This window comes from Thunnus maccoyii, chromosome 16, assembly GCF_910596095.1.
Source record: "Thunnus maccoyii chromosome 16, fThuMac1.1, whole genome shotgun sequence".
Lineage (NCBI taxonomy): Eukaryota > Metazoa > Chordata > Actinopteri > Scombriformes > Scombridae > Thunnus > Thunnus maccoyii.
The window spans coordinates 8,965,630-8,975,546 of NC_056548.1; the positions used below are offsets into that span (position 1 = coordinate 8,965,630).

At 39.4% G+C, this 9,917-nt stretch overlaps 1 long non-coding RNA gene across 1 annotated transcript; it reads right to left on the reverse strand.

The window, feature by feature from the left end:
• Nucleotides 1-2,532: 2,532 nt before the first annotated feature.
• LOC121881205 lies at nt 2,533-3,999 on the reverse strand. The gene is made up of 3 exons (XR_006091717.1): nt 3,658-3,999; nt 3,099-3,198; nt 2,533-2,818 (listed from the first exon to the last, which is right to left on the reverse strand). It is a non-coding gene; the product is annotated as an uncharacterized LOC121881205 (long non-coding RNA).
• Between the last annotated feature and the right edge of the window lie 5,918 nt (nt 4,000-9,917).

The window sequence follows — 9,917 nt, forward strand, 5'->3', positions numbered from 1 at the left end:
TAACCTTGAGGTTTTTGGAATTTATTTTTTCATGAACTAATGCACTTACTTGAATGTAAAATCTGGCTATCATTTAAAACACTAAAATCAAAACATTTCCAAGAAAGAATAACGATCGAGCGGCCTCGGCAAAGGTATGCAGCTGGAAATTTTTTAAAAGTGAAATGTTCAACACAGGTTTGCCAACCATGAAAGGGATAAGCCTATAAGACAACACAAAAAAAACCAAAATGTCCCTACATTGGTATACTTGGAGGATGCTTTCACTCTTTTCAAAACACACTAGACAGAAACATTTGGAGGTTGAGGCATTAAATGTATTCATGTGGGAGCACACTTCCTGATCCTCATGACACTGATGTATTTTCCTGCCCGCTCGTCGGCCCACTCTGCCCTCCCCCCCACCCCTGAAGTTCAAGCCTGAGAGATGCCTCCGGTGCTCGTGATGACATGAGTTTAAGAAAAATAGCTGCGGCTAAAAGGCTTGGCAAGGTGTTCTGCATGGGCATCCGAATGTGTTTGTTTGAGGGGGCACACTTGACCTCCTCCCTCTCGAGGAGCGATGGAGGAGACAGTGGAGAGCTTCTCAAGGCTGTCAGTCAGACATTTTCCTCTCATGGCGCTGCTGCTGCTGCTGCTGCTGCTGCTGCACAGCTCGGCTCTCAGCTCCTCACGTATGTTTGAATAAATTGTCATGTTGACTTTTTGATTTTACACCTTTGTTTCAGTGCAGTGCTGCATCGGTGGCTGTTTGTGCTTACACAACATATTTCTCTGTGCTTTTGCTATTTCCTTTTTTGCTTTAAAGCACATGTGGGTCTTGTGAAATTAGGAGAAATGTGTAAAATGTGCACCAAAAACATGAGCACGCAAACATAGAGAGGTATTCAAGATAGTCAACAGAACGTATGAATATTGAAACATATTAAAATAGTTTTTAACATGTAATTAATTTGATTTTTATGTTCCATTTATTGTTGTTTCTTTATTATTGTTTCTCATCCCCATTTTATTGTCTTTTGTAAGTATGTTCATGCGTCATACAGTATAAAAGTAGCTTAGAATATGTGTAACTGTACAATTATGAGATTAATAAATATCATTGGTAACATTAATGCACAAAGAACAGTATATTTCTTGAATGCAAACACTAAAAGATCACACAAAACATGAAAAATCAGTGGATTTTCTTGTTTCTTGGGGGGATTATGGGAGGTCACCATGGCCACAAAGACTCTTGTTCTTGTCAATGGAGGGCGATGTTATGTCCTTGCCCTTTGACCTTCCTCTGTAGTCACAGAAAGCTGGTTTCTGTGTGTCTGAAATGCACAATTTCAGCAAGACTAACAATAAGACAGACTGTAGATTGTCCACATGTACGTAAACCAACCAAACATCCCATTTTTCAAGCCAAGATGTTGAACAAATATTTATATTTAACGCCTCACATGCAGCTTGGAATCATATGTTTCTATCAGTATTCAGTGAGACGCGTGAAGACTTATTTATATTAAAACTTGCAGAATAAAACTATAATAAACTTGTCATTTTTTCATGAAACATTTGACCAAAATGTCAGATCAGTTCAAGGTCACATATCGTCCAAACACTGTATCTTCCCTGTGCTGAAAACTATGCAGCCATCACAACCACCACCATCACCATCTCACAACTTTGAATTACGCCTCTAACTTGGTTTTGTTTTCACCGTCTCCTCTCATCACTCTCAAGATGATAGTGCTGATTGTAATTTTGTATTTTCAAAGCTGGGGCGGGAAAGCGTGTGGGTGTTCAGGGGGTGTAGGTGTTTGCAGCGGAAAAAGACAATACAATTAAATGATTAATGCACAGCAGGGCCACTGACAATTAAAACTATTATAGAAATTAAAATGGCATTATGTCACAGTGGAAAGCTGATGATACCCGTGCCGTCTTTTTAAAAGCAATTTTCATAATTCCAATAATTGAAATTACGGCATATTCATTCATTTACTGGGTGAGGAGGGCTAAGAGCGGCTACTAATGAAATGCAATCATTAGCATCCAAACAAAGTAATTGGGTAGTCTTTTATCCTTGGAGATAGGTGATAAGGCACAATCACCCCCGTCACCCCCCTCCATCAAAATGCAAAAGCAAGTAATTAAAGCACAGACAAAGATGAGACCAACGCTGCTGCTGTGCTGTACACCTCTGAAAACAGCACTGATTGCCTTGATTAGAGACCTTACTGTACCCTCTGATTTTGTTTATGGATACTCTGACATTCTTGGGGAATAGAAGGGGTTGGGGATAGATGGGTGTTGGTTATGAATCAGTTTTGGAAATGGCGACAATATCTGGCAAGAAGGGAAATTCTTCTAAATTTATATATATATATATATGTGTGTGTATATATATATATACTCTGCAGTGTTACCTGTCCCCTTTCTGTCTGTGATGGAGCTTGAAATCAAGACTAAATCCACATTTAGCTCAGTTAGATATTAACTCCTTGTACATACTTAAGTTAATGGAAAATAGTGCTGCTGTGTGTGACAATTACCAACCTGCTCCAGGGGAAAGTAGCAAGAAAAGGGAGGATGGGTGTAGGTGGAGAGGTGAGGCGCAGAAGAAGAGAGAGGTTGAAGTGAGAGGGCACATGAAGAGTCTTGAGAGAAAGAGCTCCTTCTCACTCGTCTCTCTAGTGGGGACACCATTGTCTCTGCTTTTTCTTGGCTACCTCCTCTGTGGCGTTCGGGGTGCTTCTTCCTGGTATGCCAGCTTTACCCCCTCCCTCTCCTCAAGACCGCCATCCTTGGAGAGCGTCATTAGGCCCTCCTGGAGGGGAGTCAAGAATATAATGCGAGAGGGGCCACCTTCTAAAAAAGAGCCCAGTGGAACCTTTTCTACTTGTGTCGTCCCCTCATTAACACCCTCCTCTGCTCTGCTCCCGCTTCAAACTTCAATCTCACCTCTTCCTCTGCTCATATGTTCATCTCTAACATGAGGTAGCTTGTGTATCTACCCCCCTGAGGGCCAGGGAGCCCATTTCTTGCTGGTGGGGCAGAGAGTTGACATAGCCTCCTCCCACCCCCTCCCCTCCTCCCTCACTCCTTACCTTCACCTGCTGTGAGATGGACTGATGAGAGGATAACAAAGGGACCTGGACTCCTCTTCTTATAGCCTTGGCCCTGAAGCCCACCATTCCATTTTGCAGCCTGTGAAAGTAGGGCTTTTCATCTCAAAAGATCAACACATTTCTCTCCTGCAGGCACCTACACCATTTCTCTCTCCCATTTTCTTTCTCCCCCCTCTTTCTATACACCTCTCTCTTTCTTACTCCTTGGCAAATGGGAAAACTGTCCTTGGTTGGATTCTGTTTTTCAAAGGAATCAATTCTCCTTTGTACACACTTGATCTGACCCTGTGACAGGCATTAAGTGTGTCTTCTGCCTGATACAGAGGGCTCGTGTTCTGTGTGCTGATGGACACAGCCCATTATCGCACAAGTGCAAGCGCACACACACACTGTCACACACACACACAAAGTGCATTTGTTCACATGTCCATGCATACAGACACACACCAACACATGTACATACATTACTACACATTTGTATACAACTCACACGTACAAATGTGTACGCAGACATGCAACCACACAGGTACATACTCACACAAACTTGGTCAGCGTGGCCTCAGAGCGGATGTGCAGAGAATAAAGACGAGAGGCTGTTTGTGATTGAGGTTTAAGACCATCACATATGTGCTGCTGAGCACAAACTAATGTCTCTGAAAGGAGCAGTGAGAGGGTTGAGGAGGTCACAGGAGAGAAACATCTAAAACCAAGTTGTGAAGAGGGAGGAGAGAACGATGATTCAATGTTAGACATTAAACACAATTCACGCACCAGCTCAAAGCTGAAATCTTGTGGTCATTTAAGGGAAGCAACCAGAGCTGCAGGTAGATGTGCGGCACTTACTTACATGTCTTACTCGAGTGAGACTTGAATCATTAGATTGATAACTTCAGACTAGTCTTGCAACTCTATTAACTTTAACTTTAACACCGCTGACCGGTGACTTTACCTTAAATTGTTTGGAAAAGTTATTATACTCACCAGAGTGGAAAAATCTTAGCTGGGGGCTGAAGCGTATTTGGTGACAGAAAAGCAAATTACTGTACTGTACAGAAAAAGGTGGTTGTAGAAAACATGTCCGGTGACAAATCCAGTCAAGGTGGACATTTATCAAGAAACAACAAGGTTATTTCCTTCACATTCAATGACTACACTGTGATGAGACAAAAAAAAGAACAAAACATAAGTGGAACACACAAAACATGAGTTTAAAATCACAGTGTAGATAAGATGAAATAAAAAACTTTTTCTGTTTTGTTTTGGAAACAGCTTACGTCTCACTTAATGTGCAATTGCACCACAGTTTTTAGTTTTTGTTGTAAACTGAAGTGTCTGATGAAGCCAACTATGTGGAATAAATGTGGAAAAGTTATAAAAACAAATAACAGTATATAAAGCATTCAATTTACAATAATTTGCTGGTGTTTACATGTTAAAATTTAGTGAAGAACAAATTGTGACTTGTTCAGGACTCAAATCTGTACTGTTGTCCAACTCAGTGAGCCTCACAGGTTGTCATAGAAATTCCAAAAAATACACTTTTAGCTGCTAAAGTAATATATGAGATGTAACTGCCAGTACTTATAAATGTTGGTATTACTTGTTACTTATTACATGTTTTATTTACATATGTGTATATGAAAAAATATGTTTCAGAGTTAATTATTCATGCAGTTTAGAATGAGTGAGAAATATCCAATAATGTCAACCAAAAGTTGTTCGCTTATGTTTTGTAATTTGAGGAATATTGTGTTATTTTGTGAAATGTTATTTAAAATACTGCCAGTTTACATCATTATTAAACAGCATTTGGATCAATTGTCAGTACTCTTCTAGAAACAGGCCACATTTTAGCAAGCTAATGTCAACTTTGTCAGTTGGTTCAAGCTACGCAGTAGCTTACATGTGACACTGGGGACGAAATATTTAATAATCTCTACTTACAGTAAGAAATTGTTATTGATGTGAATTGTGATTGCTTTTTAATGCTATGTGGCAAAGCCGGAGACTGTTTTTCACAGTGTGGATAGTAAAGTTTAACTAACTAACTAACTGACTGACTGACTCTCCCCTTAGTAAACGCTTATAACTAAATAGGCTAAGTTTGAGCTAATGAAGAGCTTCACCCGGCTGGTTGCACCAGCTCTTTGTAAGTTCAAACTTAAACTAGTTAAATGTTACTAAGTGGAAATTTACACATCCCCAGTTGCACCACACATACTAGTTCGTAGAGAGAAGTTGTTACTAAATATTCACATCTACTAACTGCCAGCTGTAACTTTAGTAACAACTCCTCTCTACGTAAGCTAGCTGAATGAACCAACTGACTGAACTAACGTTAGCTTGCTACTATATGACCTGTTTAGATTTAAGAGTAAAAGAGATAAAATGGACTATGACTGACACATCTAACCTGACCCTTTACATTACATTTCACAGAAAAAACACAGTATACCTCAAATTATAAAATGTTATGCCACTAATGTTAGGCAAAATGACCAAGTAACGTCAGTTAGGTTCACATAATCAGATATTTCCCTGTCACTGCAAACTGCATGAATATGAGCGCTGATTCTAAAATGCACATATTTCTCCAGGTATAAATAAAACTAAGTCATGTCAACATTCAGAACAGGGGTGGTCATCGCATAGGCCACATTAGCGCCACCTAGAGCACCAAATGAGTGGGACATGTTGTTCCTACCAACGGGTATGCTTGCTTCTATGCAGCTTTTGGAAATAGGCACTTGTTCTCCTTTCTTAAAGTTTTTCCTCTCTTTTTTCCTCCGTTTGACTTATATGGGTTTTCATCTGGTTCCAAAGTTTTACTGGTATGTCAGTTTTTCTGCTCGACCGCCACCAAACATCATGTGCTACCTCAGGCCATAGTGAAAAGTAGCAGTGTGCACAGCTCCAAATCTTAAACAAAGTATTGAGTGCATGGTTTTGGCAAGGATTAAAACAAACAAAACTCACAGATCTACAGTCTTATTTATTTTGGACAAAAACACTCATTGAATTGCACCTTGACCCCCACTTGCCTTTTGTCCAGAGGACTGGGAGGACTTTGTCAGGGCTGGAGGTGTAATTGTTTCACTTCATTTTAGTGTGAGTTCATTTTTTAAGTTCTAGGACGGGAGGAACTATTATTGCACTATTTTGGGGCTCCAATTTAAATCTACTGGGGCTCCATTCTTCTTACCAAGGGCACCAACACCTGATTCAGAAAGAGCTAAAACTATTTTGGAAGTTATGTTACAGCTCGTGATGCTACAGTGACTTCCTGTTTACATAGTTGGTTGCTTCTTACTGGACAGCGCTACAAGTGTTTCTTGGAAACCAGTTTACACCTTACTGAAGTGTTAATCAGGTAAGGCATTTAAGTTTTAATGGTGCAACCTGATTTAGTAAATTACTAGTTTGAAACTATTTAGCTGTTACTAAGAACTTTAGAAAGACTTTACACACAAACTTAGTTATAGATTTACAATAAGCTAGTGCAACAAAGTCCAGCTGTCCACCAATTTACTATGGAGCAAAGGACCAAACTCCAATGCTCTGAGGGGATAAAGTTGTATAACAGTCAGCCTTTATGTGCATCACAAGTTTCCAATTTGTGGATTTCAATTAACTTACATGGAAAGGAAACTGGCCCCTGTATGCTCTGATTTCAGTCCTCAGAAAAGAGCACATACATGATCTCCATCACTTGTTCCTGTCCTCATTCTCTGCTCTACCTGTCTCTCTCAATGCTCTTTAATTGTCTGTGATTTCTCCCTTGTTGGTGTGTCTCACAGCTGATACAAAAACTCACAGAGTCTTGAAAAGGCAAAAAATGAGAAAAGAGGCTGAGAAAAAGAGAGACGGAAGAATGCGTTTGATTAGCGCAAGTTTGCTGTTCATGGCAGACTGTCTGAGAGCAGCGGAGCCATTGTGTTCCTCGTGCATGTGTGAATGTTACAGCGAACAGAAAGGCTAAAAAAAGACAGACATGGGATACATGCACACTGACATTTCTTAATCAAATATGGCAATCAGGGGGCCAACCAACAGCATACCATTTGCAATCCCTTTTAATTCATAATCAAAAGCTGAGCAAATGAGGGAGAAATTGAGAAAGACTGAGGGGGGAGCAAGAGAGAGAAATGAGGGAGAAGGAAAGGGAGGGAGAGAGAGATGCAGGTCATTACATCTCTTTTTACTGGCCCGATGAGAGCAATGTAGAATTAATCAGAGGCCATTAGGCTGTATTTACTTACCACTGCAGGGGCTCGGATCTCTCTCTCTCTCTTTCTCTGGATACAAACCCTGATATGATCCTATTCTGCCCCGACCCTATAACAGAAGATGGAGCAGGGCTTAGAATAAGAGTATAACGAGAATGATCCTGCATACAAGTGTGTGCGTGTGAGCGTGCGTGTGAGCTTACTCCTGGACATTATGTTGCATCAGGTGGATGTTGTATGCACCGAGGACCCGACTGCTACAGAGAGAGGAGAGGACCTGGAGAGATGCTCTTAAATCAGAGTGTGTAATCCCCTGTGGGGTCAGCCTACAGCCTCTGATGTTGACTCACAACTCAGGCTATCACACATCTCTCTCTCCCTCTCTCTCCTAATGCACCGCTGCCATTACTCACCTGAGTCCTGCCGGTGCCAAAATCTCTATAATAATGGGCCTGGTTCCACAAAAGCATCTTGGCACTAAGTTGGTGCCATTTTAAGAAAATAGAGATAAGACCTCTCTAAAAGGGCATGCTTTATAAGTGGTTTATAAGTTGTAACTAATGGCTTTTTAATGGTAATAAATATTCTGTTAATGCTTTATAGATGAGTAATAATCCAAGATCAGCTGCCATGTTTTGAGAAACCCTTACAGCTAGTGTACAGTCCTCCATAAACTGGTGCGTCTTTTTATTTAGCTCTTTGAATTTAAATGAATTTATTAAAAACTAAAAAAAAGTACAGTAGGAATGCCAATGTGATGGATTATTATAAAGGAGGAACACTTTACTAACATTTGACGCTGTCCTAAGCTGAAAGATGAAAGCACCTTTGTTTGTTCAAATGCTCAAAATGACAGATATTTATGTTTTCCTCACAAATGACATTTTACAGCCATGCAAATAATGACTGTTCTCTCTCACGAACAAAGGTGGACGTAGCTTGATGTTGATGTTGTACCATTACAACCATAGGGTGAGGTCAGAGTGAATGCTTGGGAACACAAAGTGCCTAACTTTGACACCACAGGCTGTGGTTTACATCACATCTCCTCCTAACAGTCAATGTTGCTTTCAATAATCCCGAACCATAACCAAGTAGTTTTAGTCTCTAAACATAGAGGTGACCAATCCATCGCCAGGCAAAAAATAAAATATTGGACAATTAAGCATTTTCATGTCACAACCTTTATACTACATTGTAAATTTCTCAAAGAACTTCAGTATAAAGTCAAGAGGTTGTGATATGTAGCACAACAAGCTAGTGAAGCTCTGTAAACAGAACTGTGTTCCTGCACATGTGCAGTGGTGTCTGCCGTACACAGAACTACTCTCTGGAGACTCAAAATGTGATTGCTGTTATTAGTCTTTGAAACCATGTCTAAACAAACTAACATCACCATAATTTAAAGATTATTGTGTCACCCACTGCAGCGATGTGGCACATTGATGTGTTTTTGACACAGAAGAATGTGATATATCAGACTTTGGATACACACACAATACAGATCTGAGTCTCATATGTTGTATTTTATATGTTCCTAATATGTAACTTCCTGCATTGACAGTGAATGCTGGCTTCAGACGTTAATTGTAAGATATGTTATCATTCAATGTGGACGTAGGTCTGAGGGATACTGGGCTGGGTCTGCAGTTATACAGATGGAAAACCTGTGACCCTTTAATATTGACCTGAACACTCTCTCACGAGCCATTGAGTCTGAAGTTATAAATGTTAACTAATCATCATCGATTCTTTCACATAATCAATGACATATATAGTCATAAATATGAGTGAGTTACTTATTAAAAGTCACAGGTTTTGTGCATATCTAATAAGCCATTATGTCAAGAGTTGTACATGTTAGTAAGTCATTAATAAACCTTTATAACTTCATACATTCATGTTGCAATTTTATTGCAGAAGAGACCTTCTACAAATGTTTGCTACTATTTATAACTGCAACACTGTTGGCTTATTATCAAGTGAGAAACCTATAATCCTTTCTATCAGATCTGCAGTTTTAAATGTTAGTAAGTCATTCATAAAGGTCTCTTCTACTACAGTAATCTATCAAGCATGCAATAACAAATATTAGTCACTACCGAAAGGTCACAGGTTTTGCACATTTAGTAAGCCATTAATAAACATTTATAACTCCATACTTCATAGGTAATTGTAGCTGTTAGCTGCAAACCTGAAGATCTGTTAAAAAATGACAAACCTGTGGCCCTTTATGACTGGCCGACTCACTCTCTAATAAGTTGCAGTTGTAGTAAGTCATTAATAAAGTTTCTTTCAGTGCAATAATCACTGGAGAATGCAGTTATCAATGTTATTAAGTAATTTTAACCTTGTTATTTTCAAATAAGCTATCAAGTCTACAGTTAATAAAGGCTACATCAACTACAATCTATCCGGTGTGCAATCATAAATATTAGTAGGTGACTGATGAAAGTTGCTGGTTTCTTGTGTTTTCATAAGATAGATAAAAATAAATGTTAGTAGGTAATTCTCCCACTAAAAGCATTAATGAAGTATGCAGTTATGAATGTTAATAAATGGTTTTTGGTCT